General features: G+C 40.9%; 2 non-coding genes across 2 annotated transcripts; one reads left to right on the plus strand and one right to left on the minus strand.

Moving 5' to 3' along the window:
• Positions 1–7783: 7783 nt before the first annotated feature.
• trnai-uau (transfer RNA isoleucine (anticodon UAU)) lies at positions 7784–7877 on the minus strand. The gene is made up of 2 exons: positions 7840–7877; positions 7784–7819 (listed from the first exon to the last, which is right to left on the minus strand). It is a non-coding gene; the product is annotated as a tRNA-Ile (tRNA).
• Positions 7878–8136: 259 nt separating this feature from the next.
• Positions 8137–8208, plus strand: trnat-cgu (transfer RNA threonine (anticodon CGU)). Its single transcript has one exon. It is a non-coding gene; the product is annotated as a tRNA-Thr (tRNA).
• The last annotated feature ends 6510 nt before the right edge of the window (positions 8209–14718 follow it).

Here is a 14718-nt window from a genome sequence, read left to right on the forward strand (position 1 = left end):
TAACCACTGTGTCCTGTCTCTTTGTCTCATTACTTGCCCGGAGGAAGCCGGGTGGCTTTTGCTCTTGTCCAACAGTGGCGTTATGACTATGGAACCGACTGCACCTGCTTTTTCTGAGATGCTTCCCCTCTCATGGTGAGATCTCGAATTCTTAAACACCTCTGGATAAAGTTCTTCTGTGGAGCAGGCTACAGACCTCTGCGTACAGCACCCTTGATGTTGTTTTATTTCTATAGCAGCACCCATCCGGAATTTGTTTTTGTTTTACTTTTTATTTGAACAACAAAATAGATTCAATATAAACAAGAGCACATATAACGTATTAATAGACTCGTGAGGGGCACATAAATAATACAATCAGACTTTATGGAAAAAAAAGTTAAACAAAGTATATTTCCTCAATTACAGGACAGCACAAACAGTTCTTAATGCAGAAATGGAAGCCTGTCTAAATTTTCCTTTCTGTTAAAGACATTTCGGGAATCACTTTTTTTGGGACACTGATTTTTCTCCTTTGGGGAGCTAAAGAAGACTATAGGGTGTGGCACAGTGGTAGTGCAGTTGATTCTAGCTCAGAAAGTTGCGCGTTCAAATTAGGTTGGGGTCAGCTAAGAGTTTTTCACCATCTGCTGGTGCTGAACGCAGACTTCTCACCATGTAGTTGAGTTCTTCTCAATATCTCAGCATCTCCAAAACATCATGTCCAACTTTAGAGACAGCTACATCAGACAATGAAAGTTTGAGACCACTTTATTATTACAGGTTCTAGCAAACCTGAAAGCTAAGGCGTTTCAGGCCACTTTTTTAATTAAAAAAGTGTCTGAAGCCTCTAAATAAAATTAGACTTTTTTAATTGTGTATGAAATTCACTCCCATGGGCTCTGAAAGGGGAAATATACTGTTGGGATCCTCGCAAGTGAGGTGTCTCTTCTTGTGGTGAAGCACAGTCATACCTGACTTGTCCGGAATGACCCAAGACAGACTTTATCCAGAAGCGACGGCACCACTCCAAGTAGAATGAGAGAGAAACACAGCACGACACGGGGAGTCAAGAGGCTCCCACAATTCACCTTTCCTCACATTACTGATTTCTTCACTAACATTTTGACCGTTTTACAATCACAATGACCGTTTCACATTAAATAAGTTTTTAAACCATCAATATTTAAGAAAAAAAATAGTACATTTTTTTCCAATTATTAAAAAAAACATTAAATGCCTTGATTGCATAAAGTTTCACAGACAGAAGCAGCACGCCAGCACAACCAACATTAAAATGGAGGGCACACTACGATTTGCATTGACTCAAAAGTGATCTCGGCAGACGTCATTCCCTGCATAACGCAAAAGGTGGCAAACCGCATTTGGTTTGAGTGGACGCAAGAAAGTTTTTGTTTTCTGCCTTGATGTCAAGCTGACAAAGTATCTTTAAACACTTTGCTTAGTTTCTCGAGGGACTGCCAAAAAGCAGCTCCCTCCCCTTTGAAGTCAGTTGGAAGAGGGTCGGTTACCACTGTACTGTGTCTCTTTGTCACATTACTTGCTCAGAGAAAGCCAGGTGGCTTTCGCTCTTCTGGTCCGACTTAGTGGCATTACGACTGTGTAACGAACTGCACCTGCTTTTTTTGAGATGCTGCCATTCTCGTAGTGAGATCTAGACTTCTTTAACACCTCTGGATATAGTTCTTAAATGAAACAGGCTTCAGACCTCTGCGTACAGCACCCTTGATGTCATTTTATTTTTACAGCAGCCGCATCCGGAAAGTTGTGTCTTTTACGTTTTATTTGAACAACAAAACTACATACAATACAAACAAGAGCACATATAACGTATCAAGAAAATCTTCAGGGGCACATGCTATAATACAATTACACTCTATGAAAAACGTTTACACGACGTTAATAAAGATAAGGTCCGCACAGCTTGTTCTTACATTTCGAAAGAGTCCGTATATACCCCTTTACGTCTATTTTGAACTGTTCAAACGTAGGACTCTTCCCAGACCATTTCACTTTATACCACATTCCTAAATGAGGATGCATCTCCCGTTTTAGAACTATTTTGGGCGGTATGGCTTATACAACACACCCACAGTATTCTAATGGTGGACTGCAGATCTGTGCTATAGTTCAGTCGAATTCGAAGGATCCAGCAATCGTACTGGATTTGACTAGGATTCTGAAATGTCACTTGCAAAAGTATTCAGGTTTGCTTGAACCTTTGATAAAAAAAAGTGATCTAATCTGAAACTACCCATTTTACAATCTCTGAGGTAGTTGTCACTAAACTCGGACGTGATGTGGCACACATGTGCCGTGTGCCTTTACTTTTCTAAAAAACTGGTATCGGAAAAAGTTTCTTAATATTTCTTTTGATTAGCATGCAAGAAAATGTGATCATTACCTATGGAATTTCCCGCCAGCGTGGAGCTTGAATTCACAACCTTGAGATTTAGTGTTCAAGAGTCACAGAAGAGGTCGGCCTGGTCTTCAGTTTGCCAACGATAAGCTCCGGCAGTGCTCCTCTGTAAAGCAGCTTGTTTGGATCGGTTATGTGGGACGGCATTTCGATACTAAGATCATTTGCAGTGCACTCAAAAAACATAGATGAAGAAGGTGTCACAGTAAGGTGAACCCAAGGGCGAGGGATGTTCCTGCTTCGTGTACATCTACACCACCTAGCAATACAAACGGGGTGCTAGGGCCCCTCTACATTACCACAGGCTCTGTTTGTCTCCCAGAATCACCAATGCACACACAGACCAGCGACAAGCATTTGTATTGTATAAGTGCCCTTTTTATTTTCCAACTACATTCACATTCACTGTCACCCAAAAACACAACGAAAACAGAATTCACAGCAGCAAAAGGTCCTTCCCAGGGTCAAAATGAATACAGAGGGGCAGCAGTCTTTTCTGTAAAATACATGAGAGAGGTTACTCGATCGTCTCTACTTAGTACCTGTAGTCTCTGATGGCCCACTTTGAGGAGAGGGGTATCGCCCAGTCCTATTTCCCCAGTCTCTGTTCAGGTAACAATAGAAATCCTCTGCGACTATATTACATTCCTCTCAGTTTGAATCGGCTAACTGTGCCAGTTTCCTTGTTCCTCACCTTCAGGTGTTAAAAGTCTCTGTACAGTACCTCTGTTCCAATGCCAATGTCTCTCGTTGTCGTCAGTTACTGAACCAGTAGATCCTTGCCTCCAGGTATTAGAAGTCTCTGCAGAGTTCCTCCGGGGTCTTGCACTCTGCAGCGGGGTCTTGCACCCTGCAGCTTCCTTGTGCTGCCTGTGTCGTCTCCAGGATCCAGTGGGAATCGGGAGCCCCCTCTGTTCTGTCTCAGGTCTTTTTTATCCCTCTCCTTAGCCAATCCCTTTCAGGGGGGTTTCCACTGTCCCTGTCAGAATCAGGTCTGCCCAGTATTTTTCCAGGAGGAAGCTTGTGTTGTTTGAGGAATGTGGGAGTGCTGAGCTAGGTGTCATGGAACCTTATCAGTTCACCCCTTGGTCTGGCTAAAACTGGCTCAGCGACTCCTCACACCTCCAAGTCTCGATACCTAATTGCTCCCTGAACGACTTGGGTTTGACTGTTTTTACTGACTGTTCCTGTATTAATTGGGACAACTGCAGTCACCCCCTTGAGTGAGAGGCAACATTGACACCATCCTGGAATTCAACATAACCTAATCAATCACAGCCTGTTTCTGCCTCAATAACCCACACCCTGTAACACAAATCAACATAACCCAATCAATCCCAGACCGTGACTGCCTCAATGACCCACATCCTGCGACACAAGCTTCACCTGGAGCACAATGGCTGTGTTTTCAGCTACGGAAACTTCCTGTTGACAAGTCGGTGTTTGTGTTGCTTTTTCTGCTCAATGGAGCTGTATTAATGCAGGCACACGTGCTTCCACGGCAAGTTATTTTATTAGTGCTCACAAACCAACACACTGCAGACACCTCTGATACTGTCACTGCTTGTGGACCCCGTGTTCCTGCCGTCAGCCTACTATACCATGTTCATGCACATCTAGAAATATTACTGCTGTAGTACAGGAGCGAAAGACGAAACGAAAGCACACCCAGTTTAAAAAGGCACATCTGTCAACTGCTGAACTTCACAAGGATGGGATTCACACCCACATGTGCAGAGCACAATGGATTAGTAGTCCATCGCCTTACCACCCCACCACCTCATCCCAGAAGTTAGCCTCCTGACATGAGTTAGTACTCAAGATGGTCGTCTTTCCTCTACTCAAGGATCATTTTCCTCTTCCACCTGCGATTTCACCATTTTCCTTGAAGATGTCAAACATAAAAAGCATATTGAGCTCCTTGGACTTGAAATTACCAGATAAAAGCCATTTCTCATCACTTGCTCAGCGAGCAGGCGCAGCGCACACAGAACGCAGGTATCTCAGAGCGGTGTGTCTAAGAGGCTGTAAAAGGATAGTGCTCTGTTGGTGCTGTGGCTTAGCTGGTTAACGTGCATGTCTAGTAAATAAGTTTCTGGGTTCAAATCACCACAGTGCTTTTCTCCTCTCTTGCCATGCAGAGTTGGTCGTTGTGGACAGCAACAGGTGTCTGCCTTAACTTTAATGGAAGTGTTCATTTCTGGAACAACTTTTTTAAAAACAAATTCCACACATATTGTGATAGATAAAATACTAATCTTCCCTGTCAGTGCAGAATAATTAGTGCCAGCTGGCATGAAAACGACAAAAAAAAACATTTTTGTCTTTAGCGTAAAACCTGTGAATGTAGAAAAAAAGATGACGAATGTCAATTTTTAAGGCACCGTGAGCTTGTCCTTCAGTCAAACACGTAGGTAATTCAAACACACCCAGAGATGCACTTTGAATTAGCTTTGACCTAAATACTATCTACTCCAGATGTGATTGGGCCTCTTTCCACATCCTGATATATGCAGAGAACACAAGCTTTTGGCACGAGTGAATATAAATGTAAACATAAATACTATTCAATATATCGGAATTTTGTTTACCTGGGGATCCTCAAATCAGGAGTGTAGAAAAGAACACCGTTAAACACCGGGAGTGCAGAACATGATAAAAGTGTTCTTTAAACAAAAAGTGAAAATAGTGAATATGTCTTTCACTTAGATGTTCATTGAATGCTCAGTAAACGATAAAGCAGAGGCTCGTTTTGTGAATTCTCCTCGCATCAGATTGTCTTGCTTCGACCTTTAAATTGTACACTGTGTAGACCCTTCACTCTCCCTAACTCAATTAAAGAGCTGCAGGCAAAAGTGCCTATCAGTTTAGTTCAGTGGTAGAGCACTTGCATCTCGTGTATAAGGCTTTGTTTTCTACTGCCACTCTGGATTTCTTTTTAAATGCAACATCTTATCTGTGATTGTCTTTCATGTGACATCCCCCGTGTGTGAATTTCAGCATGACACATAAAATCGTTTGAGATGCTATTTTTAAAACAGACCAAACGAAAGACCTAGTAGCTAAATACAAGTAGAAAACACATGAATCTAATTGAGAAAATTTGGACTGGAGCGATGTATAGTATTGTAATGGTTGGGGGTTCAGGTGGGCACCCTTGCCATTGCCACTTAAGTCAGCCCCCCACCGTCGGGGACTCAAACCTGCGACCGCCACCATAGCTCAACAGGGACCCAGCCGCTTGAGCTTAGGGACGGACTCCCTTTAGTTCAACAGGCTGGGTCCCTGTTGAGTGATGCCAGAGGTCTGGGTTTGAGTCCCTGACGGTGGGGGACTGACCTGATGTGGCAGTGGCGAGGATGCCCATGTGAACCCTGGAGCGTTACATTGGTGTCAGCAGTGGGATGGGATAGCCCTTTGCTGAGGTTGGTGAGTTAAGCGGGGGAGAGTGTAACGCATACGGCCACCATTGAGTGTGTAAGAGCCGGCTTACCAGAGCGGTGAGTCACTGCCCTTCCCTGTAATAGCAGGGCCACAGCCGCAGGACTGAAGGGAGATTGCTCTTTAGCTCAACAGGCTAGGTCCCTGTTGAGTGATGCAGGAGGCCTGGGTTTGAGTTCCTGGTGGTGGGGGGCTGTTGTGAACACCGGAGTGCTACGGTATTACTAATAGCAGCACAAAGCTCACAGTGGTGGCTTTAGGGTATCAGAGCCAGTGGTGCAATGGATAATGTGTTTGACTTTGGCTCAGAAGATTGCAGGTTTGACTCCTCCCTGGCTCGTTAAGCTTTTAAACTACACTTCTCAGCGTACACAACCCTTCTATCGACTGGATGAGTCTCCCGTTACGTCTCCAATTCTTTCCGCACATTCTGCTTGTTTCACCACCGTTACTGTTGGACCACAGCCACAGAATCGAGGAGAGATACGGTTCCGATAAACTGTCTTAAATAATCATGTTGAAAAAGGTGACAAAGTTTATTTTTCTTTAACATAACCTTACATTTGCCTGTTCAGTTCAAGTTATTTTCTGTACCTGCAAATTCCTCAATTTTTCTGCTGTCTCCTGAGACAGACATGTGTCAAATCACAATAAGTAATACAATCTATTCAGTTAACACCCAGATGTAACAGAACACATTTAAGACTTACACCCCCTTTAAATATGTATTTCCTTCATTTCAGTTTTCTTACCTCCCCAGGATACCTGAAAGTTCACTATCCCATATTAAGGACTGTACATGCATTACCGGTAATACAGCTACTAATAAAGATATACATTAATCTTAATTATTAATAAATTACACTTTTATTAATAAAGACATGTATTCATCAAATTCATTGTGAATAGTTGTGGTGTCTAGAAAACAATTTTAGCTACAGTAAATATTTCAAGCAAGTGGTGCGTATGTTCGTTACTTTGTGACTATATTATTTCCACTACATTCAGAACAGTTCAAATGCGATCGACTGTTCCTCTACTGAACTACATAAACCCTGTGAAGAGGTGGTTTAAGTTAGTCTCCTACATCGGTAACATCTAATGGGCAGCATATGTTATTTTAGGTTTGTTGCAATTGAGAACAGGTTTAGTAGACAAATTTCAGCAGCCACGTTCGTTGCAATGACCCGTTGTAGGGTCATTGCCAATCAGCTGCAAGAAAAAAAAAACATCATTTGTGCCTTTATTTAAAAAAAAGAAAACAGAGTAGTAGTTTATGTGGTAATTTCAGGTACAATGTAAGAACTTAAGTTAACTAGTCCCACAGTAATGCGTGGGGTCCTATCAATAGAAAAAAAATACTTGTAACCCAAAAACACAACAACCACGATGCAAGAAGCCTTCCGGGAACCTAGGTAAATCACTGTAGTAGTCTAACGACTACAGAAAATAAAATAAACAAATACTTAAAGGAACAACTTCAAAACAAAAAGAACATTAAAAACAAATCTGGAAAACAACAAAAACAGAATCTAATGCGAGAGCTTTTTCAAGTCTTCGGTACCCCATCGTGCTCCCTTAGTCCCAGCAGACCTCTCGTCTAAGAAGATATCTCTCATCTATCTGTGTAGAGATCAGCTGGGGGTCCACAGCTGATGGGAATTTAAGTAGTGACCTGCGTCAGCTGCAAAGGAAAAAGTATAGGTTTATACCATGCTGAAAGGAGAAGTAAACACAACGTGGACCCTTCTTCGGGTGTGACGTGGAATAAACCTTTACCTGTTCCTTTGATGTTAATTTAGACTGGATCTCCAGCAAACACCTAACAAGCTACAATCCCGTTAGATAAGGTGTTAAGGACGACCTATAAGTAACAGTATCTAAAGTGGACGGTTGCTTTCGGTAGCTAAAGACAGGCCACACTGCTCCAGGTGAGGCTCGAACTCACAACCTCGGCATGACTCCGCTGTGCACTGCTGTATAAGTACCGCGCGCTGACCGATTGCGCCACTGGAGCCACGTAGATTGCTTTCCCTTCACACACTGACGTTGCACAAACACAGGGTGAAAACGATTTCGGCATGTTTTCCGTCTCTCCGTGGGAGAAAGGGACAGTAAAAGAGCGAGGAAACTACAAGGGAAGAAAATGAAAAAATTCTTGAAGCCAGCTCCACAGAAGAACTATATTCTTTACTTCTCCTGCCATTGCAATTTGCGCACAGATTTTTTTTTTCAAAATGTATTAGCCTTGATGGGAAAAAAAAAACTAGACTGTGTGCGCGGTGGCCAAGTGGTAAGGCATCGGTTTCGTAAACCTAAGAGCGCGGGTTCAAACCCCGTCCGTGCCTGGTTTGCGTGCCACGATATACCTTTATCTAAATCGTCAATTGTCTTGCAATGTAGAAATCTCTGTAATAATAAGAAAAGAAAAGTAGTTAATAATCCTTTGACAAAGTAACGGGCATCCTCCACTGCTTGTCAGGATGGCTGAGTTGTCTTAGGTGCCAGCCTCAAGAACTCAATCGTGTGTAGTGAGAGTTGTTATTCACAACCCGGATTTCTATGGAAGCCCGTTTCCGCCAGGGAGTAAAAAAAAAACCCGCTATGGTATCTCAGAATTCCGATTTAGCAACTCAGAATTGCGACTTAGTAACTCAGAATTCCTACTTTATATCTCACATTTGCGACTTCGAAATAGCCCATATTTCAATGTCTGTCCTTTTGTTATTGTAACGGATTCGGGTTGTAGGGCTTGTGCCCTCGCAGCTCCCACCCTAGTTCGTGCCTCACTGCATTGGCTCGAACCCAGGTCTTGCCAGCTGAGCTAAAGAAGACCCTTTTAAGTAAAAAAAGACATACAATGAGATATCATAGCGCGTTTTTTTTACTCCCTGACGGAAACGGGCTTCCATAGATTTCCCTTCATGTTCATTAAGATGTTTAATTTGTATGTTGCTTATATAAGAACAGTTTCTTCAAAAGTTCTGTCAATTAACAGTGGAGAGCTAGCCGATGTACGTTTTCATGAAAACTCTCTTTAAGGCGATTACAAGTATCTTGAGCAAATCTGCGTCATATTTTTTTAAAAAAAAGTTTAGCTCAAGATGCAACAGGAGTATAAATGAATTCTCCCGCCCTACATTCCAAGATATGGAATCTTATTTTTCTTGAAGTGTCTGATGTTGGTCGTTATTGGAAATTGCCCGGTGATATCGACTCAGGTACTCAGTTGTTACGTGCTGTAATTCGATACATGCAAAGCATTTATATTCCCTCAAATTATTAATAAGGCCAATAATGTATTAAACATTACATGCCACTTTTTCTCTAGATGATGTTCACGATGGAACAGTGAGAAAGGCATGCCTAGATATGCTTGAACCAGAACCTTACTATCGTTTTAGTCCCGACCTGACCGCACTGAGCAATGGTACGACAGAGACTCCAACAGGTCGGTTTTCTCCTTTTACAGTTTTTGGGAAAAAAATAATCTGCACTTTTAAGCAAGTATTTTATTTCAAATTTTGCAAAGTGTAAGTTTTTCTTGGAAAACGTTGTTTCAGAAAGAAACTGAGTTGATGGGAATAGCCCTGTCAGTAGAATATCGAACGTTTCATCTCAGCTAGTTCTTCTGTGGAGCAGGCTTCAGAACTCTACGTACAACGCCTTTGATGTCATTTTATTTCTACAGCAGACGCATCCGGAATGTTTTTTTTTTACTTTTTATTTGAACAACAAAATAGATTCAATATAAACAAGAGCACTTATAACATCAGTAGAATCGTCAAGGGTACATAAAATAATAAAATTACACTTTCTGAAAACGATTAAACTAGGTAAATCAAGATAAGGTCCGCACAGCTTTAATGTTCTTACATTTCGAAAGAGTCTGTAATTACCCTTTTTCGTCTATTTTGAACTATTCAAACTTAGGACTCGTACCAGACCATTTCACTCTACGTACAGTATATCTCTTTTCGTAACGAAAATGTATTTCCTGTCTTAGAAATGCTCTGGGCGGTATGTCTTGCACGTGGACTGCAGATCTGTGATATTGTCGAATTCGAGGGATCCAGCAATCATACTGGATTTGACTGGGATTCTGAAATGTCTCTTGCAAAGGTATTTGTGTTTGCTTGAACATTTAATAAAAAAGTGATCTGAGACTTCCTAGCTTCCAGTCTATAATCTCACTGTAACTAAACTAGGATGTGATGTTTCGCAGATGTGCAGTGTGCCTTTACGCTTGGCATGTTCAAGACTATTCGTTGCGTGAGCTCCTCACTGCGTGTCCTGTACTGTATTGTGATTTCGTTGAGATTATCTACGAGGAGTACAGCGACTAGAACGCCTTGAACCTTTTTTTCGGTATATAAAAGAAAACGCTAAAGCACATACAAAGTAACTAACATTTCCTATATGTAGGTTTTCTGATTATATCTCTACTTTACTTAAATACCTTAGTGACAGGCGATTCTTTCCGATATTTGTTCAGGCGCGGTTATTGATCCCATACTAAAGATTATTTTTATAAAGAACATGTCACCTGCAAACTCGTATCGAGAAAGTTTTATAATATTACTTTTTATTTAAAAAAGTACATTTATCATAACCTATATGATTTCTTACCAGCGTGGAGCTCGAATTCACAACCCCGAGATTACGTGTTTGGTACTAGTTGCGCCACAGAAAATTGAAATCTCTTATTCATATTAAATACTGCGGCTCCTGTCCTTTTCTTCTCGTCAGAGAAGAGGTCGGTCTGGTCTCCAGTTTACCAACAATAAGCTCAGGTAGTGCTCCTTTGTAAAGCAGTGTTGGTTCACATTGCTTATATGGGGCAACACATCAACTCGATGATCGCTCGCTGTACACGCATGCCCCCCCTTCACTGAAATAACATAGACGAAGGAAACTCTCTTGTCTTGGGCTGCTGTCACCCGGATTCAAAGCGCGGGTATTGCGGTCACAGCACAAAGTACGGTCCACTATACCATCGCGGTGAGCTGGGACAGACTATCCTTAATTTTATTCAAATGCTCACAGTGTCTTTAATCTGATGGATTCATATACCGTGCTCATGAGAAAGTCACAAACCTGTCATCTACACACTGTTCCCAGAGCTGGATAAGTTATTCCAGATTCTACAGCTCTCTAGCAATAGTGGAAATCAGGCTACATAAATGGAGAAATTCTCTTCAAAATGTGGAAATATATTCCCGAGACGAGTCCTTTCTCAAAGGTCAACTCTGCTTGTAAGTCACCCCTCCCCACATCGCGCGGTGTAGCGGTTATAACCTTCTAAAGGGCTTCAGTGAGAAAGCGGGCAGAAACAAAGCGATCTCTTTCATTTATACGTTTTGCACGCCTGACGGGGTTTTACGGTGCTCTTTTCTACACTGAACTGATCATTTGGACATCGTAAGGGAAGAGAGACACATTTCTATGTAATCAGGAAACCAGGAATCCTAACCGTTAGCCCGTTAGTGCCACAGAGAAAAAAAAAACGTTTCAACGAGATAAAATTGCAGGATAAACACATTTTTTTTCTTTTTCGTAGCGTTTGTGTTTTGTTTGATTTAGCGAATTTTATACACTTTATTTCTGACACATGAGTTAAAAGGCTGGTAGAGTATATTTAATACAAGAGCGCTGAACAACAATTTTCATCTACCGTATTGTAATGTTTTTTTAAAAAAAAAACAAGTTAAATGGATATATAGTAAATGTTTTTTTTTCATATAATAGTGTTTATGGTCTGAAAAACATCATTCATTATTTAACGGACATTTGGTATAATTAAAAAAAATACTCATTCACGAATGTTAACATTTTTTACAGTAACGTGTTCTATTGTGATATTGCGCCCCGTGCAGCAATATCACCAGACAGTTTAATGGTCTTAGTTCAAGTGGGTAGCTGCGCCAGCATGCGTAGGCTGCAAAGGAACAAGTAAAAGGTTTATTCCATGCTGAAAAAAAGAAGAAAGAGAACACAACGTTTCGGCCGTGGAGCCTTCTTCAGGTGTGAGAGAGACAGGGCAGTAGGCAAAGGTAAAGTAGCGGGAGAACAAAGGTTGGGAGGGAGGAAGAGTGAGAGGCGGGAGCAGGGGACATAAAGAGAGGCCAATCAAGAGGTGTGAAGTCAGAATGGGTGCAGAGAGGTATGAAATGAAGCTTCCAATGAATGGAGAAAATTTAAAAGAACAGTAGTCTGTCGTTAAGGGAAGGGAGAATGTATGATCCTAGCTGCAGAATAATTTTAGTTTCGGTGGTCTTTCTGATGTATGAGTTTGGAAAACCGTCTTTGAGAACACTGGTGCCCGGCTAGCTCAGTCAGTAGAGCATGTGATTCTTTAGGTCAGGGGTGTGGGTTTGAGCCCCATGTTGGGCGGTGTCCATCTCCTTATTAACAAAGTTTCCTGCTCATCCTTGACCCTCTTACACCTCGATGGTACTGAGCACGGTTTTCCAAACTCATACATCAGAAAGACCACTGAAACTAAAATTATTCTGCAGCTAGGATCACACATTCTCCCTTCACTTAACGACAGACTACTGTTCTTTTCAAATTTTCTCCATTCATTGGAAGTGAAGAGAACAGAACTTAAGCTATTATTTATATAAATGTAGCGTGAGGCTTTAATGTGTTCTATAAAATCGAGGAGTCAACTGGATAGATTTGTTAAATATTTTAGTGATGGGTCTCCGTAATTGTGGTTATCGGAGGAAAGCAGGATGAGGAGGAAATAGATGGCACCCAAGCATGTTAAAGGAAAAAACTCAGCATCTTAAAAGTGATTTATGATGGTTTACAGTCCCTTTTCTGTCCTGTGGCTGTGATCCAATGACTGTGTTGAAACAGCCAGGGTTGTGCTAGCTCTTGATGGACTGGTATGCAAACCAAATGACAGACAAGCAAAGCGTTGTTTTACAATTCTGAAAGCTCGTTCAATGTGGCTTCTTGTGTTTTTATGACTCCTGTTATAGTGCTGGTCTTGTAATGTTGTTGGATTGTGCCCAGGTGTCAGAAGATACCGTCATAAAGGATAAGCACGACTTGGCAAAACAACACGCCAGCAAGCACTTCCCCACTTTGAAAGGAAGATGTTGGAACAGATTAAAGAGCTTAATCTGAACTGACACAGGAGAGAGAGAAAATCAAAATTCAGATAAGTAAGCACAAGGCACACCCTGCTAAAGAAATGTATTGCCTTAAAAAAATGCTTAGAAGGTCAGAGGAACAATTGTTTTGTTGTTGGTTTTTTTTATTGCTCAAGTATTTTTATAAGTCTAATTTCCAGCTCTGTTAAAAATAAAACTTTAACTTTACTGGTTATTAGTCGGTGTCTTTTGTGACGACTTAGCTATAACAATGGGTTTGCTTATTCATCTGGAGTGTTAAACAAAATTAATGCTGCAATAATACAGTAGTGTTTAATTTCAAATGCACAGCTGCAGTTCTCATTTGTTTCATGACTAATTACAATTGGGTATCTCATTAATAACAATGTAGCCTCATAAGATGAATTGTAGCCTAAATGCAATTCTTAAATTAAAAACTAACTGATTTGCCAGGAAATTTAGTTTGAATATAAACAAGAAACAGAAAAGTAATTGTATATTAACATGGCGTATGTATTATCCTACTAATCGGAAGTGTTCTGATGCACAGTCCCCTGCAGTTCGGGCTAATTAGTACAACAACGCCGAACCGGATTAAGCACAAGTTGAACTGAGCTCCAACTTTGTTCCACATGTTTTTTGCTGCAATTGAACTCAGAGTGGGAGATGATCTCCACAATGTACCATACTAAATTGGTACGCGGCTGTGTTGTAACTCGGGAAGTCCATTGCAATTGACCCTATGGGTTTATATACATGGGTTTCTCTACATCCACTACCATAAGGGAGGAATGGTGAGTTAGAGGGAGGGCACCAGTTTGGTTTATCAAGAATTCACCAGACTGAGTAGAAGTACAGATCCAATCATTCAAAATGTGCAAGGTATGCTGCAGTAAATCGCAGTGCTCGTTCTGCAAAGAACTGTAGGATACCGCATGATGTATCATAGTAGGGTGAAATATCTTGTAAAACCACCAGGTGGAGCTATGAAAGCTCTCATGTGCAGCATTTGGTCTGTTGCCAGAAAACACTTGGTTTTGAATCCCTGTCAATGCTGAGGGACAATTGTTTGTCAATTACAGAATTTAACAGTCTAAACGGTATATGCAATTTAATAATTTTAAGCTTTGTATAACATTGTTAAACATTAAACTGATTAAAATGTACACTGAAGTGTTATAGAGGACACATGTTGTGTATTGCCTCTTACAATTAAAAAAAACATTCATTTGAATGTGATATGAAAGATATTAATAATGAATAACACTGGATAGGCTGTAAGCTCAAAATAGTACTGTAGTCCACTTTCTTTCTAAACATCTGCATCAATTTGTCTCATTCACCTATGATTACTTAAACATTTTGCCTGCCCTTTTCAGCTATAGTTTTTTTGAACCCAGCTCCTGGCATGAGTTTTCCTTTAACAAAAAAAGGAAAATAGTTGGATTTACACTTGTAAGAAACTTTCTGATTTTAATGGGATATGGAATATATTAATAATAAATGACATTGGATGGTCTAAATGGAAGATGTATAGAGGAGACATGTTGAGTCTTTTCTTTTCAGCTTGAAATTAACTTTTGCCTACTACTGTATATTCCATTGCAAACTCTTTATGCAACGCAGCTCCATACTTCTCTCAAAGTCTAGGCTAGGTGTTGCACCCCACTGTGTTTATGTAGATTAAACAGTTCTGCTGGGGGAGGGGAAGGAATTTTCATGCTCTGGTCTCAT

This window comes from Lepisosteus oculatus, chromosome 14 (assembly GCF_040954835.1).
Source record: "Lepisosteus oculatus isolate fLepOcu1 chromosome 14, fLepOcu1.hap2, whole genome shotgun sequence".
Classification (NCBI taxonomy): domain Eukaryota; kingdom Metazoa; phylum Chordata; class Actinopteri; order Semionotiformes; family Lepisosteidae; genus Lepisosteus; species Lepisosteus oculatus.